Source organism: Ambystoma mexicanum (genome assembly GCF_040938575.1).
Source record: "Ambystoma mexicanum isolate Mex_15411 chromosome 12 unlocalized genomic scaffold, UKY_AmexF1_1 Mex_chr12_unloc.1, whole genome shotgun sequence".
Lineage (NCBI taxonomy): Eukaryota > Metazoa > Chordata > Amphibia > Caudata > Ambystomatidae > Ambystoma > Ambystoma mexicanum.
Genome location: NW_027182322.1, coordinates 2,669,145 through 2,695,280, shown reverse-complemented (window position 1 = coordinate 2,695,280; position 26,136 = coordinate 2,669,145). Strand labels below are relative to the sequence as shown.

General features: G+C 45.5%; 6 non-coding genes across 6 annotated transcripts; all 6 read right to left on the bottom strand.

Moving 5' to 3' along the window:
* Positions 1–838: 838 nt before the first annotated feature.
* TRNAH-GUG (transfer RNA histidin (anticodon GUG)) lies at positions 839–910 on the bottom strand. The gene has a single exon. It is a non-coding gene; the product is annotated as a tRNA-His (tRNA).
* Positions 911–5,302: 4,392 nt separating this feature from the next.
* On the bottom strand, positions 5,303–5,374 carry TRNAH-GUG (transfer RNA histidin (anticodon GUG)). Its single transcript has one exon. It is a non-coding gene; the product is annotated as a tRNA-His (tRNA).
* A 2,280-nt stretch (positions 5,375–7,654) lies between these two features.
* On the bottom strand, positions 7,655–7,726 carry TRNAH-GUG (transfer RNA histidin (anticodon GUG)). The gene has a single exon. It is a non-coding gene; the product is annotated as a tRNA-His (tRNA).
* Positions 7,727–12,476: 4,750 nt separating this feature from the next.
* On the bottom strand, positions 12,477–12,548 carry TRNAH-GUG (transfer RNA histidin (anticodon GUG)). Its single transcript has one exon. It is a non-coding gene; the product is annotated as a tRNA-His (tRNA).
* Positions 12,549–19,636: 7,088 nt separating this feature from the next.
* On the bottom strand, positions 19,637–19,708 carry TRNAH-GUG (transfer RNA histidin (anticodon GUG)). Its single transcript has one exon. It is a non-coding gene; the product is annotated as a tRNA-His (tRNA).
* Positions 19,709–21,868: 2,160 nt separating this feature from the next.
* On the bottom strand, positions 21,869–21,940 carry TRNAH-GUG (transfer RNA histidin (anticodon GUG)). The gene has a single exon. It is a non-coding gene; the product is annotated as a tRNA-His (tRNA).
* Positions 21,941–26,136: the final 4,196 nt, after the last annotated feature.

The following is a 26,136-nucleotide window of genomic DNA, read 5'->3' as shown; positions in this document are numbered from 1 at the left end:
TAAGCACATTGTCCTCCTCCTGACCACATTCTAAAACTATGTGCAAATTGTTCCTTCCATAAACTGTCACTTCCTTGGCCCTTTATTTATAATGACTGTTATACTCTCTCTCTTTCCGCCACAGTATAAAAAAGCCTAGCACACCTCATGATTGGACTAAGAAATTCCTGTCATTTAGTTGGAAATGATTTTCCCATTATCCCCAAAAACTCCTCACTGTGTCTAAGAACGCTTTTTTTCACAGGACAATACAGATCAGATTGACTTGAAAGGTCCTTTCACGCGACTACAGAATGCCTCTCATTCCACTAAAAGATACGCCAGTGCCTACAATAGCCTAGGACTAGACTATGAGTCCCAATGTAGAAAGACCACAAGTCCACAGATATGCCTGTTTATTTAAACATCTGTATTATCATCAGCGTGTGACTGTAAAGGCGGGACCTCGCGCTCTCTGTAACGCGCTCCATTGGCAACATCAGTTAAATGTCGTTGGTTCAATCCCTCGCGGATGTTGTTTTTATTCCCATTTGTAACTGGGAAATACTGTCGCTGCAATACATATGTCTTAATCAAGCTAGTGGTTATTGACGTAAATGGCAGTGTTATAATGTTTCATGTACTGCAAATGTCACCACATAATGCGCTCTTAATTAGATTTGGTTGAAATACATTACAGTCACCCGAAGAAAAAGTGTGCAAAGAGCATTGTAGAAACAAAAGGTTCATAACAGTAACAGGACATATCGAATTGTTTCAGTCCTCCACAGAGATTGCCAATGTATTAATGGAAATTCTAAAATATCTGCCCAACTGCCGTGACATTGCCTCACCGCAATGCCGTGACTCGGATTCGAACCGAGGTTGCTGCGGCCACAACGCAGAGTACTAACCACTATACGATCACGGCAAGCTACTTGGGCTGCTACAATGTGTCGTTCCACCTCTATCATAAGCTGTACTCCATCTGTGATGTCATGACTCATGTTTGAATTAAAGGTTGGTTGTGATGTTATCCAGGAGAATAAGTGGACACCTGATCCCCAGTCACTTATTTAAGATCTCAATAATCAAGTCAGAATCCAAATGAAAGTCATCAAAGTGGAGCCAATTAGAAATAATATAGTTACACAAACCTGGCAATCGTGCGGCAGCCAGGGCCGATAATGGCCCGCCAGCCTGAGAGCAGGAAAGTGTGAGAGCAGTGATGGTCTTGTGAGAGTTTACAGCTGTTATTGACCCTGTCCCCTTCCATTTCAGAGTTTTCTCCCTATAAGAAGTGCAGAGGCTCCCTCCGGGGTGCTAATAGTAAATTTATTTTTTTGCGCAGGAGAAGTGCTCTTCACCAATTGCACGTGCCAAATCACCCGAAGGCCACCACCATAAAATTCAGGCATTCATGTTCATGCGTCCTCCATGTTATGTCCTTATAAAGGGATGCATGTTCATGATGACTCCATGTCACACCTGCATACAAGGATGCATGTTCATGCCGCCTCATTCTCTTGGCTTCATACAGGGATTTTATCTCCTCCCTGTCTCACCCTCATGCAGGGATGCATGACCAATGCTCCTTCCCTTCTCGCCCGCATACATGGATGCACGTTCATGTCTCCTCGTTCTCTCGGCTTCATACAGGGATTTTATCTCCTCCCTGTCTCACCCTCATGCAGGGATGCATGACCAATGCTCCTTCCCTTCTCGCCTGCATACATGGATGCACGTTCACGCCTCCTCCTTCTCTCGGCTTCATGCGGGGATCATATCTCCTCCCTGTCTCACCCTCATGCAGGGATGCATGACCAATGCTCCTTCCCTTCTCGCCTGCATACATGGATGCACGTTCACGCCTCCTCCTTTTCTCGGCTTCATACGGGGATCATATCTCCTCAATGTCTCACCCTCACTTCCAACATGTGTAACTTCTTGTTCTCTTTGACGTCTGGGGCATGGGTGGCTACTGCACAGCTCTAGATGTCGCCCACCTGCAAGGTGCTATGGAAAGCACTTTTCCACATTGGACGTGCTATATTAACCCCCTCTCCCCAAATACAATAAAAATAAAGAAATATATGTGCTTCCATAATGTCTACCTTCTAATGTTTCATATGTGTAAGCACATTGTCCTCCTCCTGACCACATTCTAAAACTATGTGCAAATTGTTCCTTCCATAAACTGTCACTTCCTTGGCCCTTTATTTATAATGACTGTTATACTCTCTCTCTTTCCGCCACAGTATAAAAAAGCCTAGCACACCTCATGATTGGACTAAGAAATTCCTGTCATTTAGTTGGAAATGATTTTCCCATTATCCCCAAAAACTCCTCACTGTGTCTAAGAACGCTTTTTTTCACAGGACAATACAGATCAGATTGACTTGAAAGGTCCTTTCACGCGACTACAGAATGCCTCTCATTCCACTAAAAGATACGCCAGTGCCTACAATAGCCTAGGACTAGACTACGAGTCCCAATGTAAAAAGACCACAAGTCCACAGATATGCCTGTTTATTTAAACATCTGTATTATCATCAGCGTGTGACTGTAAAGGCGGGACCTCGCGCTCTCTGTAACGCGCTCCATTGGTAACATCAGTTAAATGTCGTTGGTTCAATCCCTCGCGGATGTTGTTTTTATTCCCATTTGTAACTGGGAAATACTGTCGCTGCAATACATATGTCTTAATCAAGCTAGTGGTTATTGACGTAAATGGCAGTGTTATAATGTTTCATGTACTGCAAATGTCACCACATAATGCGCTCTTAATTAGATTTGGTTGAAATACATTACAGTCACCCGATGAAAAAGTGTGCAAAGAGCATTAAAGAAACAAAAGGTTCATAACAGTAACAGGACATATCGAATTGTTTCAGTCCTCCACAGAGATTGCCAATGTATTAATGGAAATTCTAAAATATCTGCCCAACTGCCGTGACATTGCCTCACCGCAGTCCCGTGACTCGGATTCGAACCAAGGTTGCTGTGGCCACAACGCAGAGTACTAACCACTATACGATCACGGCGAGCTACTTGGGCTGCTACAATGTGTCGTTCCACCTCTATCATAAGCTGTACTCCATCTGTGATGTCATGACTCATGTTTGAATTAAAGGTTGGTTGTGATGTTATCCATGAGAATAAGTGGACACCTGATCCCCAGTCACTTATTTAAGATCTCAATAATCAAGTCAGAATCCAAATGAAAGTCATCAAAGTGGAGCCAATTAGAAATAATATAGTTACACAAACCTGGCAATGGTGCGGCAGCCAGGGCCGATAATGGCCCGCCAGCCTGAGAGCAGGAAAGTGTGAGAGCAGTGATGGTCTTGTGAGAGTTTACAGCTGTTATTGACCCTGTCCCCTTCCATTGCAGAGTTTTCTCCCTATAAGAAGTGCAGAGGCTCCCTCTGGGGTGCTAATAGTACATTTATTTTTTTGCGCAGGAGAAGTGCTCTTCACCAATTGCACGTGCCAAATCGCCCGAAGGCCACCACCATAAAATTCAGGCATTTATGTTCATGCGTCCTCCATGTTATGTCCTTATAAAGGGATGCATGTTCATGATGACTCCATGTCACACCTGCATACAAGGATGCATGTTCATGCTGCCTCGTTCTCTTGGCTTCATACAGGGATTTTATCTCCTCCCTGTCTCACCCTCATGCAGGGATGTATGACCAATGCTCCTTCCCTTCTCGCCCGCATAAATGGATGCACGTTCATGTCTCCTCGTTCTCTCGGCTTCATACAGGGATTTTATCTCCTCCCTGTCTCACCCTCAGGAAGGGATGCATGATCAATGCTCCTTCCCGTCTCGCCCGCATACATGGATGCACGTTCACGCCTCCTCCTTCTCTCGGCTTCATACGGGGATCATATCTCCTCCCTGTCTCACCCTCATGCAGGGATGCATGACCAATGCTCCTTCCCTTCTCGCCTGCATACATGGATGCACGTTCACGCCTCCTCCTTCTCTCGGCTTCATACGGGGATCATATCTCCTCCCTGTCTCACCCTCATGCAGGGATGCATGACCAATGCTCCTTCCTGTCTCGCCCGCATACATGGATGCACGTTCACGCCTCCTCCTTCTCTCGGCTTCATACGGGGATCATATCTCCTCCCTGTCTCACCGTCATGCAGGGATGCATGACCAATGCTCCTTCCCTTCTCGCCTGCATACATGGATGCACGTTCACGCCTCCTCCTTCTCTCGGCTTCATACGGGGATCATATCTCCTCAATGTCTCACCCTCACTTCCAACATGTGTAACTTCTTGTTCTCTTTGACGTCTGGAGCATGGGTGGCTACTGCACAGCTCTAGATGTCGCCCACCTGCAAGGTGCTATGAAAAGCACTTTTCCACATTGGACGTGCTATATTAACCCCCTCTCCCCAAATACAATAAAAATAAAGAAATATATGTGCTTCCATAATGTCTACCTTCTAATGTTTCATATGTGTAAGCACATTGTCCTCCTCCTGACCACATTCTAAAACTATGTGCAAATTGTTCCTTCCATAAACTGTCACTTCCTTGGCCCTTTATTTATAATGACTGTTATACTCTCTCTCTTTCCGCCACAGTACAAAAAAGCCTAGCACACCTCATGATTGGACTAAGAAATTCCTGTCATTTAGTTGGAAATTATTTTCCCATTATCCCCAAAAACTCCTCACTGTGTCTAAGAACGCTTTTTTTCACAGGACAATACAGATCAGATTGACTTGAAAGGTCCTTTCACGCGACTACAGAATGCCTCTCATTCCACTAAAAGATACGCCAGTGCCTACAATAGCCTAGGACTAGACTATGAGTCCCAATGTAGAAAGACCACAAGTCCACAGATATGCCTGTTTATTTAAACATCTGTATTATCATCAGCATGTGACTGTAAAGGCGGGACCTTGCGCTCTCTGTAACGCGCTCCATTGGCAACATCAGTTAAATGTCGTTGGTTCAATCCCTCGCGGATGTTGTTTTTATTCCCATTTGTAACTGGGAAATACTGTCGCAGCAATACATATGTCTTAATCAAGCTAGTGGTTATTGACGTAAATGGCAGTGTTATAATGTTTCATGTACTGCAAATGTCACCACATAATGCGCTCTTAATTAGATTTGGTTGAAATACATTACAGTCACCCGATGAAAAAGTGTGCAAAGAGCATTAAAGAAACAAAAGGTTCATAACAGTAACAGGACATATCGAATTGTTTCAGTCCTCCACAGAGATTGCCAATGTATTAATGGAAATTATAAAAAATATGCCCAACTGCCGTGACATTACCTCACCGCAATGCCGTGACTCGGATTCGAACCGAGGTTGCTGCGGCCACAACGCAGAGTACTAACCACTATACGATCACGGCGAACTACTTGGGCTGCTACAATGTGACGTTCCACCTCTATCATAAGCTGTACTCCATCTGTGATGTCATGACTCATGTTTGAATTAAAGGTTGGTTGTGATGTTATCCATGAGAATAAGTGGACACCTGATCCCCAGTCACTTATTTAAGATCTCAATAATCAAGTCAGAATCCAAATGAAAGTCATCAAAGTGGAGCCAATTAGAAATAATATAGTTACACAAACCTGGCAATCGTGCGGCAGCCAGGGCCGATAATGGCCCGCCAGCCTGAGAGCAGGAAAGTGTGAGAGCAGTGATGGTCTTGTGAGAGTTTACAGCTGTTATTGACCCTGTCCCCTTCCATTGCAGAGTTTTCTCCCTATAAGAAGTGCAGAGGCTCCCTCCGGGGTGCTAATAGTACATTTATTTTTTTGCGCAGGAGAAGTGCTCTTCACCAATTGCACGTGCCAAATCACCCGAAGGCCACCACCATAAAATTCAGGCATTCATGTTCATGCGTCCTCCATGTTATGTCCTTATAAAGGGATGCATGTTCATGATGACTCCATGTCGCACCTGCATACAAGGATGCATGTTCATGCCGCCTCGTTCTCTTGGCTTCATACAGGGATTTTATCTCCTCCCCTGTCTCACCCTCATGCAGGGATGCATGACCAATGCTCCTTCCCTTCTCGCCCGCATACATGGATGCACGTTCATGTCTCCTCGTTCTCTCGGCTTCATACGGGGATTTTATCTCCTCCCTGTCTCACCCTCAGGAAGGGATGCATGACCAATGCTCCTTCCCGTCTCGCCCGCATACATGGATGCACGTTCACGCCTCCTCCTTCTCTCGGCTTCATACGGGGATCATATCTCCTCCCTGTCTCACCCTCATGCAGGGATGCATGACCAAGGCTCCTTCCTGTCTCGCCCGCATACATGGATGCACGTTCACGCCTCCTCCTTCTCTCGGCTTCATACAGGGATCATATCTCCTCCCTGTCTCACCCTCATGCAGGGATGCATGACCAATGCTCCTTCCCTTCTCGCCTGCATACATGGATGCACGTTCACGCCTCCTCCTTCTCTCGGCTTCATACGGGGATCATATCTCCTCCCTGTCTCACCGTCATGCAGGGATGCATGACCAATGCTCCTTCCCTTCTCGCCTGCATACATGGATGCACGTTCACGCCTCCTCCTTCTCTCGGCTTCATACGGGGATCATATCTCCTCAATGTCTCACCCTCACTTCCAACATGTGTAACTTCTTGTTCTCTTTGACGTCTGGAGCATGGGTGGCTACTGCACAGCTCTAGATGTCGCCCACCTGCAAGGTGCTATGAAAAGCACTTTTCCACATTGGACGTGCTATATTAACCCCCTCTCCCCAAATACAATAAAAATAAAGAAATATATGTGCTTCCATAATGTCTACCTTCTAATGTTTCATATGTGTAAGCACATTGTCCTCCTCCTGACCACATTCTAAAACTATGTGCAAATTGTTCCTTCCATAAACTGTCACTTCCTTGGCCCTTTATTTATAATGACTGTTATACTCTCTCTCTTTCCGCCACAGTACAAAAAAGCCTAGCACACCTCATGATTGGACTAAGAAATTCCTGTCATTTAGTTGGAAATTATTTTCCCATTATCCCCAAAAACTCCTCACTGTGTCTAAGAACGCTTTTTTTCACAGGACAATACAGATCAGATTGACTTGAAAGGTCCTTTCACGCGACTACAGAATGCCTCTCATTCCACTAAAAGATACGCCAGTGCCTACAATAGCCTAGGACTAGACTATGAGTCCCAATGTAGAAAGACCACAAGTCCACAGATATGCCTGTTTATTTAAACATCTGTATTATCATCAGCATGTGACTGTAAAGGCGGGACCTTGCGCTCTCTGTAACGCGCTCCATTGGCAACATCAGTTAAATGTCGTTGGTTCAATCCCTCGCGGATGTTGTTTTTATTCCCATTTGTAACTGGGAAATACTGTCGCAGCAATACATATGTCTTAATCAAGCTAGTGGTTATTGACGTAAATGGCAGTGTTATAATGTTTCATGTACTGCAAATGTCACCACATAATGCGCTCTTAATTAGATTTGGTTGAAATACATTACAGTCACCCGATGAAAAAGTGTGCAAAGAGCATTAAAGAAACAAAAGGTTCATAACAGTAACAGGACATATCGAATTGTTTCAGTCCTCCACAGAGATTGCCAATGTATTAATGGAAATTCTAAAATATCCGGCCAACTGCAGTGACATTGCCACACCGCAATGCCGTGACTCGGATTCGAACCGAGGTTGCTGCGGCCACAACGCAGAGTACTAACCACTATACGATCACGGCGAACTACTTGGGCTGCTACAATGTGACGTTCCACCTCTATCATAAGCTGTACTCCATCTGTGATGTCATGACTCATGTTTGAATTAAAGGTTGGTTGTGATGTTATCCATGAGAATAAGTGGACACCTGATCCCCAGTCACTTATTTAAGATCTCAATAATCAAGTCAGAATCCAAATGAAAGTCATCAAAGTGGAGCCAATTAGAAATAATATAGTTACACAAACCTGGCAATCGTGCGGCAGCCAGGGCCGATAATGGCCCGCCAGCCTGAGAGCAGGAAAGTGTGAGAGCAGTGATGGTCTTGTGAGAGTTTACAGCTGTTATTGACCCTGTCCCCTTCCATTGCAGAGTTTTCTCCCTATAAGAAGTGCAGAGGCTCCCTCCGGGGTGCTAATAGTACATTTATTTTTTTGCGCAGGAGAAGTGCTCTTCACCAATTGCACGTGCCAAATCACCCGAAGGCCACCACCATAAAATTCAGGCATTCATGTTCATGCGTCCTCCATGTTATGTCCTTATAAAGGGATGCATGTTCATGATGACTCCATGTCGCACCTGCATACAAGGATGCATGTTCATGCCGCCTCGTTCTCTTGGCTTCATACAGGGATTTTATCTCCTCCCCTGTCTCACCCTCATGCAGGGATGCATGACCAATGCTCCTTCCCTTCTCGCCCGCATACATGGATACACGTTCATGTCTCCTCGTTCTCTCGGCTTCATACGGGGATTTTATCTCCTCCCTGTCTCACCCTCAGGAAGGGATGCATGACCAATGCTCCTTCCCGTCTCGCCCGCATACATGGATGCCCGTTCACGCCTCCTCCTTCTCTCGGCTTCATACGGGGATCATATCTCCTCCCTGTCTCACCCTCATGCAGGGATGCATGACCAAGGCTCCTTCCTGTCTCGCCCGCATACATGGATGCACGTTCACGCCTCCTCCTTCTCTCGGCTTCATACGGGGATCATATCTCCTCCCTGTCTCACCCTCATGCAGGGATGCATGACCAATGCTCCTTCCCTTCTCGCCTGCATACATGGATGCACGTTCACGCCTCCTCCTTCTCTCGGCTTCATACGGGGATCATATCTCCTCCCTGTCTCACCGTCATGCAGGGATGCATGACCAATGCTCCTTCCCTTCTCGCCTGCATACATGGATGCACGTTCACGCCTCCTCCTTCTCTCGGCTTCATACGGGGATCATATCTCCTCAATGTCTCACCCTCACTTCCAACATGTGTAACTTCTTGTTCTCTTTGACGTCTGGAGCATGGGTGGCTACTGCACAGCTCTAGATGTCGCCCACCTGCAAGGTGCTATGAAAAGCACTTTTCCACATTGGACGTGCTATATTAACCCCCTCTCCCCAAATACAATAAAAATAAAGAAATATATGTGCTTCCATAATGTCTACCTTCTAATGTTTCATATGTGTAAGCACATTGTCCTCCTCCTGACCACATTCTAAAACTATGTGCAAATTGTTCCTTCCATAAACTGTCACTTCCTTGGCCCTTTATTTATAATGACTGTTATACTCTCTCTCTTTCCGCCACAGTACAAAAAAGCCTAGCACACCTCATGATTGGACTAAGAAATTCCTGTCATTTAGTTGGAAATTATTTTCCCATTATCCCCAAAAACTCCTCACTGTGTCTAAGAACGCTTTTTTTCACAGGACAATACAGATCAGATTGACTTGAAAGGTCCTTTCACGCGACTACAGAATGCCTCTCATTCCACTAAAAGATACGCCAGTGCCTACAATAGCCTAGGACTAGACTATGAGTCCCAATGTAGAAAGACCACAAGTCCACAGATATGCCTGTTTATTTAAACATCTGTATTATCATCAGCATGTGACTGTAAAGGCGGGACCTTGCGCTCTCTGTAACGCGCTCCATTGGCAACATCAGTTAAATGTCGTTGGTTCAATCCCTCGCGGATGTTGTTTTTATTCCCATTTGTAACTGGGAAATACTGTTGCAGCAATACATATGTCTTAATCAAGCTAGTGGTTATTGACGTAAATGGCAGTGTTATAATGTTTCATGTACTGCAAATGTCACCACATAATGCGCTCTTAATTAGATTTGGTTGAAATACATTACAGTCACCCGATGAAAAAGTGTGCAAAGAGCATTAAAGAAACAAAAGGTTCATAACAGTAACAGGACATATCGAATTGTTTCAGTCCTCCACAGAGATTGCCAATGTATTAATGGAAATTGTAAAATATCTGCCCAACTGCGGTGACATTGCCTCACCGCAATGCCGTGACTCGGATTCGAACCGAGGTTGCTGCGGCCACAACGCAGAGTACTAACCACTATAAGATCACGGCGAGCTACTTGGGCTGCCACAATGTGATGTCCCACCTCTGTCATAAGCTGTACTCCATCTGTGATGTCATGACTCATGTTTGAATTAAAGGTTGGTTGTGATGTTATCCATGAGAATAAGTGGACACCTGATCCCCAGTCACTTATTTAAGATCTCAATAATCAAGTCAGAATCCAAATGAAAGTCATCAAAGTGGAGCCAATTAGAAATAATATAGTTACACAAACCTGGCAATGGTGCGGCAGCCAGGGCCGATAATGGCCCGCCAGCCTGAGAGCAGGAAAGTGTGAGAGCAGTGATGGTCTTGTGAGAGTTTACAGCTGTTATTGACCCTGTCCCCTTTCATTGCAGAGTTTTCTCCCTATAAGAAGTGCAGAGGCTCCCTCCGGGGTGCTAATAGTACATTTATTTTTTTGCGCAGGAGAAGTGCTCTTCACCAATTGCACGTGCCAAATCACCCGTAGGCCACCACCATAAAATTCAGGCATTCATGTTCATGCGTCCTCCATGTTATGTCCTTATAAAGGGATGCATGTTCATGATGACTCCATGTCACACCTGCATACAAGGATGCATGTTCATGCCGCCTCATTCTCTTGGCTTCATACAGGGATTTTATCTCCTCCCTGTCTCACCCTCATGCAGGGATGCATGACCAATGCTCCTTCCCTTCTCGCCCGCATACATGGATGCACGTTCATGTCTCCTCGTTCTCTCGGCTTCATACGGGGATTTTATCTCCTCCCTGTTTCACCCTCAGGAAGGGATGCATGACCAATGCTCCTTCCCGTCTCGCCCGCATACATGGATGCACGTTCACGCCTCCTCCTTTTCTCGGCTTCATACGGGGATCATATCTCCTCCCTGTCTCACCCCCATGCAGGGATGCATGACCAATGCTCCTTCCTGTCTCGCCCGCATACATGGATGCACGTTCACGCCTCCTCCTTCTCTCGGCTTCATACGGGGATCATATCTCCTCCCTGTCTCACCCTCATGCAGGGATGCATGACCAATGCTCCTTCCCTTCTCGCCTGCATACATGGATGCACGTTCACGCCTCCTCCTTCTCTCGGCTTCATACGGGGATCATATCTCCTCCCTGTCTCACCCTCATGCAGGGATGCATGACCAATGCTCCTTCCTGTCTCGCCCGCATACATGGATGCACGTTCACGCCTCCTCCTTCTCTCGGCTTCATACGGGGATCATATCTCCTCCCTGTCTCACCCTCATGCAGGGATGCATGACCAATGCTCCTTCCCTTCTCGCCTGCATACATGGATGCATGTTCACGCCTCCTCCTTCTCTCGGCTTCATTCGGGGATCATATCTCCTCAATGTCTCACCCTCACTTCTAACATGTGTAACTTCTTGTTCTCTTTGACGTCTGGGGCATGGGTGGCTACTGCACAGCTCTAGATGTCGCCCCCCTGCAAGGTGCTATGGAAAGCACTTTTCCACATTGGACGTGCTATATTAACCCCCTCTTCCCAAATACAATAAAAATAAAGAAATATATGTGCTTCCATAATGTCTACCTTCTAATGTTTCATATGTGTAAGCACATTGTCCTCCTCCTGACCACATTCTAAAACTATGTGCAAATTGTTCCTTCCATAAACTGTCACTTCCTTGGCCCTTTATTTATAATGAGTGTTATACTCTCTCTCTTTCCGCCACAGTATAAAAAAGCCTAGCACACCTCATGATTGGACTAAGAAATTCCTGTCATTTAGTTGGAAATGATTTTCCCATTATCCCCAAAAACTCCTCACTGTGTCTAAGAACGCTTTTTTTCACAGGACAATACAGATCAGATTGACTTGAAAGGTCCTTTCACGCGACTACAGAATGCCTCTCATTCCACTAAAAGATACACCAGTGCCTACAATAGCCTAGGACTAGACTATGAGTCCCAATGTAGAAAGACCACAAGTCCACAGATATGTCTGTTTATTTAAACATCTGTATTATCATCAGCGTGTGACTGTAAAGGCGGGACTTTGCGCTCTCTGTAACGCGCTCCATTGGCAACATCAGTTAAATGTCGTTGGTTCAATCCCTCGTGGATGTTGTTTTTATTCCCATTTGTAACTGGGAAATACTGTCGCTGCAATACATATGTCTTAATCAAGCTAGTGGTTATTGACGTAAATGGCAGTGTTATAATGTTTCATGTACTGCAAATGGCACCACATAATGCGCTCTTAATTAGATTTGGTTGAAATACATTACAGTCACCCGATGAAAAAGTGTGCAAAGAGCATTAAAGAAACAAAAGGTTCATAACAGTAACAGGACATATCGAATTGTTTCAGTCCTCCACAGAGATTGCCAATGTATTAATGGAAATTCTAAAATATCTGCCCAACTGCCGTGACATTGCCTCACCGCAATGCCGTGACTCGGATTCGAACCAAGGTTGCTGCGGCCACAACGCAGAGTACTAACCACTATACGATCACGGCGAGCTACTTGGGCTGCTACAATGTGACGTTCCACCTCTATCATAAGCTGTACTCCATCTGTGATGTCATGACTCATGTTTGAATTAAAGGTTGGTTGTGATGTTATCCATGAGAATAAGTGGACACCTGATCCCCAGTCACTTATTTAAGATCTCAATAATCAAGTCAGAATCCAAATGAAAGTCATCAAAGTGGAGCCAATTAGAAATAATATAGTTACACAAACCTGGCAATGGTGCGGCAGCCAGGGCCGATAATGGCCCGCCAGCCTGAGAGCAGGAAAGTGTGAGAGCAGTGATGGTCTTGTGAGAGTTTACAGCTGTTATTGACCCTGTCCCCTTCCATTTCAGAGTTTTCTCCCTATAAGAAGTGCAGAGGCTCCCTCCGGGGTGCTAATAGTACATTTATTTTTTTGCGCAGGAGAAGTGCTCTTCACCAATTGCACGTGCCAAATCACCCGAAGGCCACCACCATAAAATTCAGGCATTCATGTTCATGCGTCCTCCATGTTATGTCCTTATAAAGGGATGCATGTTCATGATGACTCCATGTCACACCTGCATACAAGGATGCATGTTCAAGCCGCCTCGTTCTCTTGGCTTCATACAGGGATTTTATCTCCTCCCTGTCTCACCCTCATGCAGGGATGCATGACCAATGCTCCTTCCCTTCTCGCCCGCATACATGGATGCACGTTCATGTCTCCTCGTTCTCTCGGCTTCATACAGGGATTTTATCTCCTCCCTGTCTCACCCTCAGGAAGGGATGCATGACCAATGCTCCTTCCCGTCTCGCCCGCATACATGGATGCACGTTCACGCCTCCTCCTTCTCTCAGCTTCATACGGGGATCATATCTCCTCCCTGTCTCACCCTCATGCAGGGATGCATGACCAATGCTCCTTCCTGTCTCGCCCGCATACATGGATGCACGTTCACGCCTCCTCCTTCTCTCGGCTTCATACGGGGATCATATCTCCTCCCTGTCTCACCCTCATGCAGGGATGTATGACCAATGCTCCTTCCCTTCTCGCCTGCATACATGGATGCACGTTCACGCCTCCTCCTTCTCTCGGCTTCATACGGGGATCATATCTCCTCCCTGTCTCACCCTCATGCAGGGATGCATGACCAATGCTCCTTCCTGTCTCGCCCGCATACATGGATGCACGTTCACGCGTCCTCCTTCTCTCGGCTTCATACGGGGATCATATCTCCTCCCTGTCTCACCCTCATGCAGGGATGCATGACCAATGCTCCTTCCCTTCTCGCCTGCATACATGGATGCACGTTCACGCCTCCTCCTTCTCTCGGCTTCATACGGGGATCATATCTCCTCAATGTCTCACCCTCACTTCCAACATGTGTAACTTCTTGTTCTCTTTGACGTCTGGGGAATGGGTGGCTACTGCACAGCTCTAGATGTCGCCCACCTGCAAGGTGCTATGGAAATCACTTTTCCACATTGGACGTGCTATATTAACCCCCTCTCCCCAAATACAATAAAAATAAAGAAATATATGTGCTTCCATAATGTCTACCTTCTAATGTTTCATATGTGTAAGCACATTGTCCTCCTCCTGACCACATTCTAAAACTATGTGCAAATTGTTCCTTCCATAAACTGTCACTTCCTTGGCCCTTTACTTATAATGACTGTTATACTCTCTCTCTTTCCGCCACAGTATAAAAAAGCCTAGCACACCTCATGATTGGACTAAGAAATTCCTGTCATTTAGTTGGAAATGATTTTCCCATTATCCCCAAAAACTCCTCACTGTGTCTAAGAACGCTTTTTTTCACAGGACAATACAGATCAGATTGACTTGAAAGGTCCTTTCACGCGACTACAGAATGCCTCTCATTCCACTAAAAGATACGCCAGTGCCTACAATAGCCTAGGACTAGAGTATGACTCCCAATGTAGAAAGACCACAAGTCCACAGATATGCCTGTTTATTTAAACATCTGTATTATCATCAGCGTGTGACTGTAAAGGCGGGACCTCGCGCTCTCTGTAACGCGCTCCATTGGCAACATCAGTTAAATGTCGTAGGTTCAATCCCTCGCGGATGTTGTTTTTATTCCCATTTGTAACTGGGAAATACTGTCGCTGCAATACATATGTCTTAATCAAGCTAGTGGTTATTGACGTAAATGGCAGTGTTATAATGTTTCATGTACTGCAAATGTCACCACATAATGCGCTCTTAATTAGATTTGGTTGAAATACATTACAGTCACCCGATGAAAAAGTGTGCAAAGAGCATTAAAGAAACAAAAGGTTCATAACAGTAACAGGACATATCGAATTGTTTCAGTCCTCCACAGAGATTGCCAATGTATTAATGGAAATTCTAAAATATCTGCCCAACTGCCGTGACATTGCCTCACCGCAATGCCGTGACTCGGATCCGAACCGAGGTTGCTGCGGCCACAACGCAGAGTACTAACCACTATACAATCACGGCAAGCTACTTGGGCTGCTACAATGTGTCGTTCCACCTCTATCATAAGCTGTACTCCATCTGTGATGTCATGGCTCATGTTTGAATTAAAGGTTGGTTGTGATGTTATCCATGAGAATAAGTGGACACCTGATCCCCAGTCACTTATTTAAGATCTCAATAATCAAGTCAGAATCCAAATGAAAGTCATCAAAGTGGAGCCAATTAGAAATAATATAGTTACACAAACCTGGCAATGGTGCGGCAGCCAGGGCCGATAATGGCCCGCCAGCCTGAGAGCAGGAAAGTGTGAGAGCAGTGATGGTCTTGTGAGAGTTTACAGCTGTTATTGACCCTGTCCCCTTTCATTGCAGAGTTTTCTCCCTATAAGAAGTGCAGAGGCTCCCTCCGGGGTGCTAATAGTACTTTTATTTTTTTGCGCAGGAGAAGTGCTCTTCACCAATTGCACGTGCCAAATCACCCGAAGGCCACCACCATAAAATTCAGGCATTCATGTTCATGCGTCCTCCATGTTTTGTCCTTATAAAGGGATGCATGTTCATGATGACTCCATGTCACACCTGCATACAAGGATGCATGTTCATGCCGCCTCGTTCTCTTGGCTTCATACAGGGATTTTATCTCCTCCCTGTCTCACCCTCATGCAGGGATGCATGACCAATGCTCCTTCCCTTCTCGCCCGCATACATGGATGCACGTTCATGTCTCCTCGTTCTCTCGGCTTCATACGGGGATTTTATCTCCTCCCTGTCTCACCCTCAGGAAGGGATGCATGACCAATGCTCCTTCCCGTCTCGCCCGCATACATGGATGCACGTTCATGCCTCCTCCTTCTCTCGGCTTCATACGGGGATCATATCTCCTCCCTGTCTCACCCTCATGCAGGGATGCATGACCAATGCTCCTTCCTGTCTCGCCCGCATACATGGATGCACGTTCACGCCTCCTCCTTCTCTCGGCTTCATACGGGGATCATATCTCCTCCCTGTCTCACCCTCATGCAGGGATGCATGACCAATGCTCCTTCCCTTCTCGCCTGCATACATGGATGCACGTTCACGCCTCCTCCTTCTCTCGGCTTCATACGGGGATCATATCTCCTCCCTGTCTCACCCTCATGCAGGGATGCATGACCAATGCTCCTTCCTGTCTCGCCCGCATACATGGATGCATGTTCACGCGTCCTCCTTCTCTCGGCTTCATACGGGGATCATATCTCCTCCCTGTCTCACCCTCATGCAGGGATGCATGACCAATGCTCCTTCCCTTCTCGCCTGCATACATGGATGCACGTTCACGCCTCCTCCTTCTCTCGGCTTCATACGGGGATCATATCTCCTCAATGTCTCACCCTCACTTCCAACATGTGTAACTTCTTGTTCTCTTTGACGTCTGGGGCATGGGTGGCTACTGTACAACTCTAGATGTCGCCCACTTGCAAGGTGCTATGGAAAGCACTTTTCCACATTGGACGTGCTATATTAACCCCCTCTCCCCAAATACAATAAAAATAAAGAAATATATGTGCTTCCATAATGTCTACCTTCTAATGTTTCATATGTGTAAGCACATTGTCCTCCTCCTGACCACATTCTAAAACTATGTGCAAATTGTTCCTTCCATAAACTGTCACTTCCTTGGCCCTTTATTTATAATGACTGTTATACTCTCTCTCTTTCCGCCACAGTATAAAAAAGCCTAGCACACCTCATGATTGGACTAAGAAATTCCTGTCATTTAGTTGGAAATGATTTTCCCATTATCCCCAAAAACGCCTCACTGTGTCTAAGAACGCTTTTTTTCACAGGACAATACAGATCAGATTGACTTGAAAGGTCCTTTCAGGCGACTACAGAATGCCTCTCATTCCACTAAAAGATACGCCAGTGCCTACAATAGCCTAGGACTAGACTAAGAGTCCCAATGTAGAAAGACCACAAGTCCACAGACATGCCTGTTTATTTAAACATCTGTATTATCATCAGCGTGTGACTGTAAAGGCGGGACCTCGCGCTCTCTGTAACGCGCTCCATTGGCAACATCAGTTAAATGTCGTTGGTTCAATCCCTCGCGGATGTTGTTTTTATTCCCATTTGTAACTGGGAAATACTGTCGCTGCAATACATATGTCTTAATCAAGCTAGTGGTTATTGACGTAATTGGCAGTGTTATAATGTTTCATGTACTGCAAATGTCACCACATAATGCGCTCTTAATTAGATTTGGTTGAAATACATTACAGTCACCCGATGAAAAAGTGTGCAAAGAGCATTAAAGAAACAAAAGGTTCATAACAGTAACAGGACATATCAAATTGTTTCAGTCCTCCACAGAGATTGCCAATGTATTAATGGAAATTCTAAAATATCTGCCCAACTGCGGTGACATTGCCTCACCGCAATGCCGTGACTCGGATTCGAACCGAGGTTGCTGCCGCCACAACGCAGAGTACTATCACGGTGAGCTAACTGGGCTGCTACAATGTGACGTTCCACCTCTATCATAAGCTGTACTCCATCTGTGATGTCATGACTCATGTTTGAATTAAAGGTTGGTTGTGATGTTATAAATGAGAATAAGTGGACACCTGATCCCCAGTCACTTATTTAAGATCTCAATAATCAAGTCAGAATCCAAATGAAAGTCATCAAAGTGGAGCCAATTAGAAATAATACAGTTACACAAACCTGGCAATCGTGCGGCAGCCAGGGCCGATAATGGCCCGCCAGCCTGAGAGCAGGAAAGTGTGAGAGCAGTGATGGTCTTGTGAGAGTTTACAGCTGTTATTGACCCTGTCCCCTTCCATTGCAGAGTTTTCTCCCTATAAGAAGTGCAGAGGCTCCCTCCGGGGTGCTAATATTACATTTATTTTTTTGCGCAGGAGAAGTGCTCTTCACCAATTGCACGTGCCAAATCACCCGAAGGCCACCACCATAAAATTCAGGCATTCATGTTCATGCGTCCTCCATGTTATGTCCTTATAAAGGGATGCATGTTCATGATGACTCCATGTCACACCTGCATACAAGGATGCATGTTCATGCCGCCTCGTTCTCTTGGCTTCATACAGGGATTTTATCTCCTCCCTGTCTCACCCTCATGCAGGGATGCATGACCAATGCTCCTTCCCTTCTCGCCCGCATACATGGATGCACGTTCACGCCTCCTTCTTCTCTCGGCTTCATACGGGGATCATATCTCCTCCCTGTCTCACCCTCATGCAGGGATGCATGACCAATGCTCCTTCCCTTCTCGCCTGCATACATGGATGCACGTTCACGCCTCCTCCTTCTCTCGGCTTCATACGGGGATCATATCTCCTCCCTGTCTCACCCTCATGCAGGGATGCATGACCAATGCTCCTTCCTGTCTCGCCCGCATACATGGATGCACGTTCACGCCTCCTCCTTCTCTCGGCTTCATACGGGGATCATATCTCCTCCCTGTCTCACCCTCATGCAGGGATGCATGACCAATGCTCCTTCCCTTCTTGCCTGCATACATGGATGCACGTTCATGCCTCCTCCTTCTCTCGGCTTCATACGGGGATCATATCTCCTCAATGTCTCACCCTCACTTCCAACATGTGTAACTTCTTGTTCTCTTTGACGTCTGGGGCATGGGTGGCTACTGCACAGCTCTAGATGTCGCCCACCTGCAAGGTGCTATGGAAAGCACTTTTCCACATTGGACGTGCTATATTAACCCCCTCTCCCCAAATACAATAAAAATAAAGAAATATATGTGCTTCCATAATGTCTACCTTCTAATGTTTCATATGTGTAAGCACATTGTCCTCCTCCTGACCACATTCTAAAACTATGTGCAAATTGTTCCTTCCATAAACTGTCACTTCCTTGGCCCTTTATTTATAATGACTGTTATACTCTCTCTCTTTCCGCCACAGTATAAAAAAGCCTAGCACACCTCATGATTGGACTAAGAAATTCCTGTCATTTAGTTGGAAATGATTTTCCCATTATCCCCAAAAACTCCTCACTGTGTCTAAGAACGCTTTTTTTCACAGGACAATACAGATCAGATTGACTTGAAAGGTCCTTTCACGCGACTACAGAATGCCTCTCATTCCACTAAAAGATACGCCAGTGCCTACAATAGCCTAGGACTAGACTATGAGTCCCAATGTAGAAAGACCACAAGTCCACAGATATGCCTGTTTATTTAAACATCTGTATTATCATCAGCGTGTGACTGTAAAGGCGGGACCTCGCGCTCTCTGTAACGCGCTCCATTGGCAACATCAGTTAAATGTCGTTGGTTCAATCCCTCGCGGATGTTGTTTTTATTCCCATTTGTAACTGGGAAATACTGTCGCTGCAATACATATGTCTTAATCAAGCTAGTGGTTATTGACGTAAATGGCAGTGTTATAATGTTTCATGTACTGCAAATGTCACCACATAATGCGCTCTTAATTAGATTTGGTTGAAATACATTACAGTCACCCGATGAAAAAGTGTGCAAAGAGCATTAAAGAAACAAAAGGTTCATAAAAGTAACAGGACATATCGAATTGTTTCAGTCCTCCACAGAGATTGCCAATGTATTAATGGAAATTCTAAAATATCTGCCCAACTGCCGTGACATTGCCTCACCGCAATGCCGTGACTCGGATTCGAACCGAGGTTGCTGCGGCCACAACGCAGAGTACTAACCACTATACGATCACGGCGAGATACTTGGGCTGCTACAATGTGTCGTTCCACCTCTATCATAAGCTGTACTCCATCTGTGATGTCATGACTCATGTTTGAATTAAAGGTTGGTTGTGATGTTATCCATGAGAATAAGTGGACACCTGATCCCCAGTCACTTATTTAAGATCTCAATAATCAAGTCAGAATCCAAATGAAAGTCATCAAAGTGGAGCCAATTAGAAATAATATAGTTACACAAACCTGGCAATGGTGCGGCAGCCAGGGCCGATAATGGCCCGCCAGCCTGAGAGCAGGAAAGTGTGAGAGCAGTGATGGTCTTGTGAGAGTTTACAGCTGTTATTGACCCTGTCCCCTTCCATTGCAGAGTTTTCTCCCTATAAGAAGTGCAGAGGCTCCCTCCGGGGTGCTAATAGTAAATTTATTTTTTTGCGCAGGAGAAGTGCTCTTCACCAATTGCACGTGCCAAATCACCCGAAGGCCACCACCATAAAATTCAGGCATTCATGTTCATGCGTCCTCCATGTTATGTCCTTATAAAGGGATGCATGTTCATGATGACTCCATGTCACACCTGCATACAAGGATGCATGTTCATGCCGCCTCATTCTCTTGGCTTCATACAGGGATTTTATCTCCTCCCTGTCTCACCCTCATGCAGGGATGCATGACCAATGCTCCTTCCCTTCTCTCCCGCATACATGGATGCACGTTCATGTCTCCTCGTTCTCTCGGCTTCATACAGGGATTTTATCTCCTCCCTGTCTCACCCTCAGGAAGGGATGCATGATCAATGCTCCTTCCCGTCTCGCCCGCATACATGGATGCACGTTCACGCCTCCTCCTTCTCTCGGCTTCATACGGGGATCATATCTCCTCCCTGTCTCACCCTCATGCAGGGATGCATGACCAATGCTCCTTCCCTTCTCGCCTGCATACATGGATGCACGTTCACGCCTCCTCCTTCTCTCGGCTTCATACGGGGATCATATCTCCTCCCTGTCTCACCCTCATGCAGGGATGCATGACCAATGCTCCTTCCCTTCTCGCCTGCATACATGGATGCACGTTCACGCCTCCTCCTTTTCTCGGCTTCATACGGGGATCATATCTCCTCAATGTCTCACCCTCACGTCCAACATGTGTAACTTCTTGTTCTCTTTGACGTCTGGGGCATGGGTGGCTACTGCACAGCTCTAGATGTCGCCCACCTGCAAGGTGCTATGGAAAGCACTTTTCCACATTGGACGTGCTATATTAACCCCCTCTCCCCAAATACAATAAAAATAAAGAAATATATGTGCTTCCATAATGTCTACCTTCTAATGTTTCATATGTGTAAGCACATTGTCCTCCTCCTGACCACATTCTAAAACTATGTGCAAATTGTTCCTTCCATAAACTGTCACTTCCTTGGCCCTTTATTTATAATGACTGTTGTACTCTCTCTCTTTCCGCCACAGTATAAAAAAGCCTAGCACACCTCATGATTGGACTAAGAAATTCCTGTCATTTAGTTGGAAATGATTTTCCCATTATCCCCAAAAACTCCTCACTGTGTCTAAGAACGCTTTTTTTCACAGGACAATACAGATCAGATTGACTTGAAAGTTCCTTTCACGCGACTACAGAATGCCTCTCATTCCACTAAAAGATACGCCAGTGCCTACAATAGCCTAGGACTAGACTATGAGTCCCAATGTAGAAAGACCACAAGTCCACAGATATGCCTGTTTATTTAAACATCTGTATTATCATCAGCGTGTGACTGTAAAGGCGGGACCTCGCGCTCTCTGTAACGCGCTCCATTGGCAACATCAGTTAAATGTCGTTGGTTCAATCCCTCGCGGATGTTGTTTTTATTCCCATTTGTAACTGGGAAATACTGTCGCTGCAATACATATGTCTTAATCAAGCTAGTGGTTATTGACGTAAATGGCAGTGTTATAATGTTTCATGTACTGCAAATGTCACCACATAATGCGCTCTTAATTAGATTTGGTTGAAATACATTACAGTCACCCGATGAAAAAGTGTGCAAAGAGCATTAAAGAAACAAAAGGTTCATAACAGTAACAGGACATATCGAATTGTTTCAGTCCTCCACAGAGATTGCCAATGTATTAATGGAAATTCTAAAATATCTGCCCAACTGCCGTGACATTGCCTCACCGCAATGCCGTGACTCGGATTCGAACCGAGGTTGCTGCGGCCACAACGCAGAGTACTAACCACTATACGATCACGGCGAGCTACTTGGGCTGCTACAATGTGTCGTTCCACCTCTATCATAAGCTGTACTCCATCTGTGATGTCATGACTCATGTTTGAATTAAAGGTTGGTTGTGATGTTATCCAGGAGAATAAGTGGACACCTGATCCCCAGTCACTTATTTAAGATCTCAATAATCAAGTCAGAATCCAAATGAAAGTCATCAAAGTGGAGCCAATTAGAAATAATATAGTTACACAAACCTGGCAATCGTGCGGCAGCCCGGGCCGATAATGGCCCGCCAGCCTGAGAGCAGGAAAGTGTGAGAGCAGTGATGGTCTTGTGAGAGTTTACAGCTGTTATTGACCCTGTCCCCTTCCATTGCAGAGTTTTCTCCCTATAAGAAGTGCAGAGGCTCCCTCCGGGGTGCTAATAGTAAATTTATTTTTTTGCGCAGGAGAAGTGCTCTTCACCAATTGCACGTGCCAAATCACCCGAAGGCCACCACCATAAAATTCAGGCATTCATGTTCATGCGTCCTCCATGTTATGTCCTTATAAAGGGATGCATGTTCATGATGACTCCATGTCACACCTGCATACAAGGATGCATGTTCATGCCGCCTCATTCTCTTGGCTTCATACAGGGATTTTATCTCCTCCCTGTCTCACCCTCATGCAGGGATGCATGACCAATGCTCCTTCCCTTCTCGCCCGCATACATGGATGCACGTTCATGTCTCCTCGTTCTCTCGGCTTCATACAGGGATTTTATCTCCTCCCTGTCTCACCCTCAGGAAGGGATGCATGATCAATGCTCCTTCCCGTCTCGCCCGCATACATGGATGCACGTTCACGCCTCCTCCTTCTCTCGGCTTCATACGGGGATCATATCTCCTCCCTGTCTCACCCTCATGCAGGGATGCATGACCAATGCTCCTTCCCTTCTCGCCTGCATACATGGATGCACGTTCACGCCTCCTCCTTCTCTCGGCTTCATACGGGGATCATATCTCCTCCCTGTCTCACCCTCATGCAGGGATGCATGACCAATGCTCCTTCCCTTCTCGCCTGCATACATGGATGCACGTTCACGCCTCCTCCTTTTCTCGGCTTCATACGGGGATCATATCTCCTCAATGTCTCACCCTCACTTCCAACATGTGTAACTTCTTGTTCTCTTTGACGTCTGGGGCATGGGTGGCTACTGCACAGCTCTAGATGTCGCCCACCTGCAAGGTGCTATGGAAAGCACTTTTCCACATTGGACGTGCTATATTAACCCCCTCTCCCCAAATACAATAAAAATAAAGAAATATATGTGCTTCCATAATGTCTACCTTCTAATGTTTCATATGTGTAAGCACATTGTCCTCCTCCTGACCACATTCTAAAACTATGTGCAAATTGTTCCTTCCATAAACTGTCACTTCCTTGGCCCTTTATTTATAATGACTGTTATACTCTCTCTCTTTCCGCCACAGTATAAAAAAGCCTAGCACACCTCATGATTGGACTAAGAAATTCCTGTCATTTAGTTGGAAATGATTTTCCCATTATCCCCAAAAACTCCTCACTGTGTCTAAGAACGCTTTTTTTCACAGGACAATACAGATCAGATTGACTTGAAAGGTCCTTTCACGCGACTACAGAATGCCTCTCATTCCACTAAAAGATACGCCAGTGCCTACAATAGCCTAGGACTAGACTATGAGTCCCAATGTAGAAAGACCACAAGTCCACAGATATGCCTGTTTATTTAAACATCTGTATTATCATCAGCGTGTGACTGTAAAGGCGGGACCTCGCGCTCTCTGTAACGCGCTCCATTGGCAACATCAGTTAAATGTCGTTGGTTCAATCCCTCGCGGATGTTGTTTTTATTCCCATTTGTAACTGGGAAATACTGTCGCTGCAATACATATGTCTTAATCAAGCTAGTGGTTATTGACGTAAATGGCAGTGTTATAATGTTTCATGTACTGCAAATGTCACCACATAATGCGCTCTTAATTAGATTTGGTTGAAATACATTACAGTCACCCGATGAAAAAGTGTGCAAAGAGCATTAAAGAAACAAAAGGTTCATAACAGTAACAGGACATATCGAATTGTTTCAGTCCTCCACAGAGATTGCCAATGTATTAATGGAAATTCTAAAATATCTGCCCAACTGCCGTGACATTGCCTCACCGCAATGCCGTGACTCGGATTCGAACCGAGGTTGCTGCGGCCACAACGCAGAGTACTAACCACTATAAGATCACGGCGAGCTACTTGGGCTGCTACAATGTGTCGTTCCACCTCTATCATAAGCTGTACTCCATCTGTGATGTCATGACTCATGTTTGAATTAAAGGTTGGTTGTGATGTTATCCAGGAGAATAAGTGGACACCTGATCCCCAGTCACTTATTTAAGATCTCAATAATCAAGTCAGAATCCAAATGAAAGTCATCAAAGTGGAGCCAATTAGAAATAATATAGTTACACAAACCTGGCAATCGTGCGGCAGCCAGGGCCGATAATGGCCCGCCAGCCTGAGAGCAGGAAAGTGTGAGAGCAGTGATGGTCTTGTGAGAGTTTACAGCTGTTATTGACCCTGTCCCCTTCCATTGCAGAGTTTTCTCCCTATAAGAAGTGCAGAGGCTCCCTCCGGGGTGCTAATAGTAAATTTATTTTTTTGCGCAGGAGAAGTGCTCTTCACCAATTGCACGTGCCAAATCACCCGAAGGCCACCACCATAAAATTCAGGGATTCATGTTCATGCGTCCTCCATGTTATGTCCTTATAAAGGGATGCATGTTCATGATGACTCCATGTCACACCTGCATACAAGGATGCATGTTCATGCCGCCTCATTCTCTTGGCTTCATACAGGGATTTTATCTCCTCCCTGTCTCACCCTCATGCAGGGATGCATGACCAATGCTCCTTCCCTTCTCGCCCGCATACATGGATGCACGTTCATGTCTCCTCGTTCTCTCGGCTTCATACAGGGATTTTATCTCCTCCCTGTCTCACCCTCATGCAGGGATGCATGACCAATGCTCCTTCCCTTCTCGCCTGCATACATGGATGCACGTTCACGCCTCCTCCTTCTCTCGGCTTCATGCGGGGATCATATCTCCTCCCTGTCTCACCCTCATGCAGGGATGCATGACCAATGCTCCTTCCCTTCTCGCCTGCATACATGGATGCACGTTCACGCCTCCTCCTTTTCTCGGCTTCATACGGGGATCATATCTCCTCAATGTCTCACCCTCACTTCCAACATGTGTAACTTCTTGTTCTCTTTGACGTCTGGGGCATGGGTGGCTACTGCACAGCTCTAGATGTCGCCCACCTGCAAGGTGCTATGGAAAGCACTTTTCCACATTGGACGTGCTATATTAACCCCCTCTCCCCAAATACAATAAAAATAAAGAAATATATGTGCTTCCATAATGTCTACCTTCTAATGTTTCATATGTGTAAGCACATTGTCCTCCTCCTGACCACATTCTAAAACTATGTGCAAATTGTTCCTTCCATAAACTGTCACTTCCTTGGCCCTTTATTTATAATGACTGTCATACTCTCTCTCTTTCCGCCACAGTATAAAAAAGCCTAGCACACCTCATGATTGGACTAAGAAATTCCTGTCATTTAGTTGGAAATGATTTTCCCATTATCCCCAAAAACTCCTCACTGTGTCTAAGAACGCTTTTTTTCACAGGACAATACAGATCAGATTGACTTGAAAGGTCCTTTCACGCGACTACAGAATGCCTCTCATTCCACTAAAAGATACGCCAGTGCCTACAATAGCCTAGGACTAGACTACGAGTCCCAATGTAGAAAGACCACAAGTCCACAGATATGCCTGTTTATTTAAACATCTGTATTATCATCAGCGTGTGACTGTAAAGGCGGGACCTCGCGCTCTCTGTAACGCGCTCCATTGGCAACATCAGTTAAATGTCGTTGGTTCAATCCCTCGCGGATGTTGTTTTTATTCCCATTTGTAACTGGGAAATACTGTCGCTGCAATACATATGTCTTAATCAAGCTAGTGGTTATTGACGTAAATGGCAGTGTTATAATGTTTCATGTACTGCAAATGTCACCACATAATGCGCTCTTAATTAGATTTGGTTGAAATACATTACAGTCACCCGATGAAAAAGTGTGCAAAGAGCATTAAAGAAACAAAAGGTTCATAACAGTAACAGGACATATCGAATTGTTTCAGT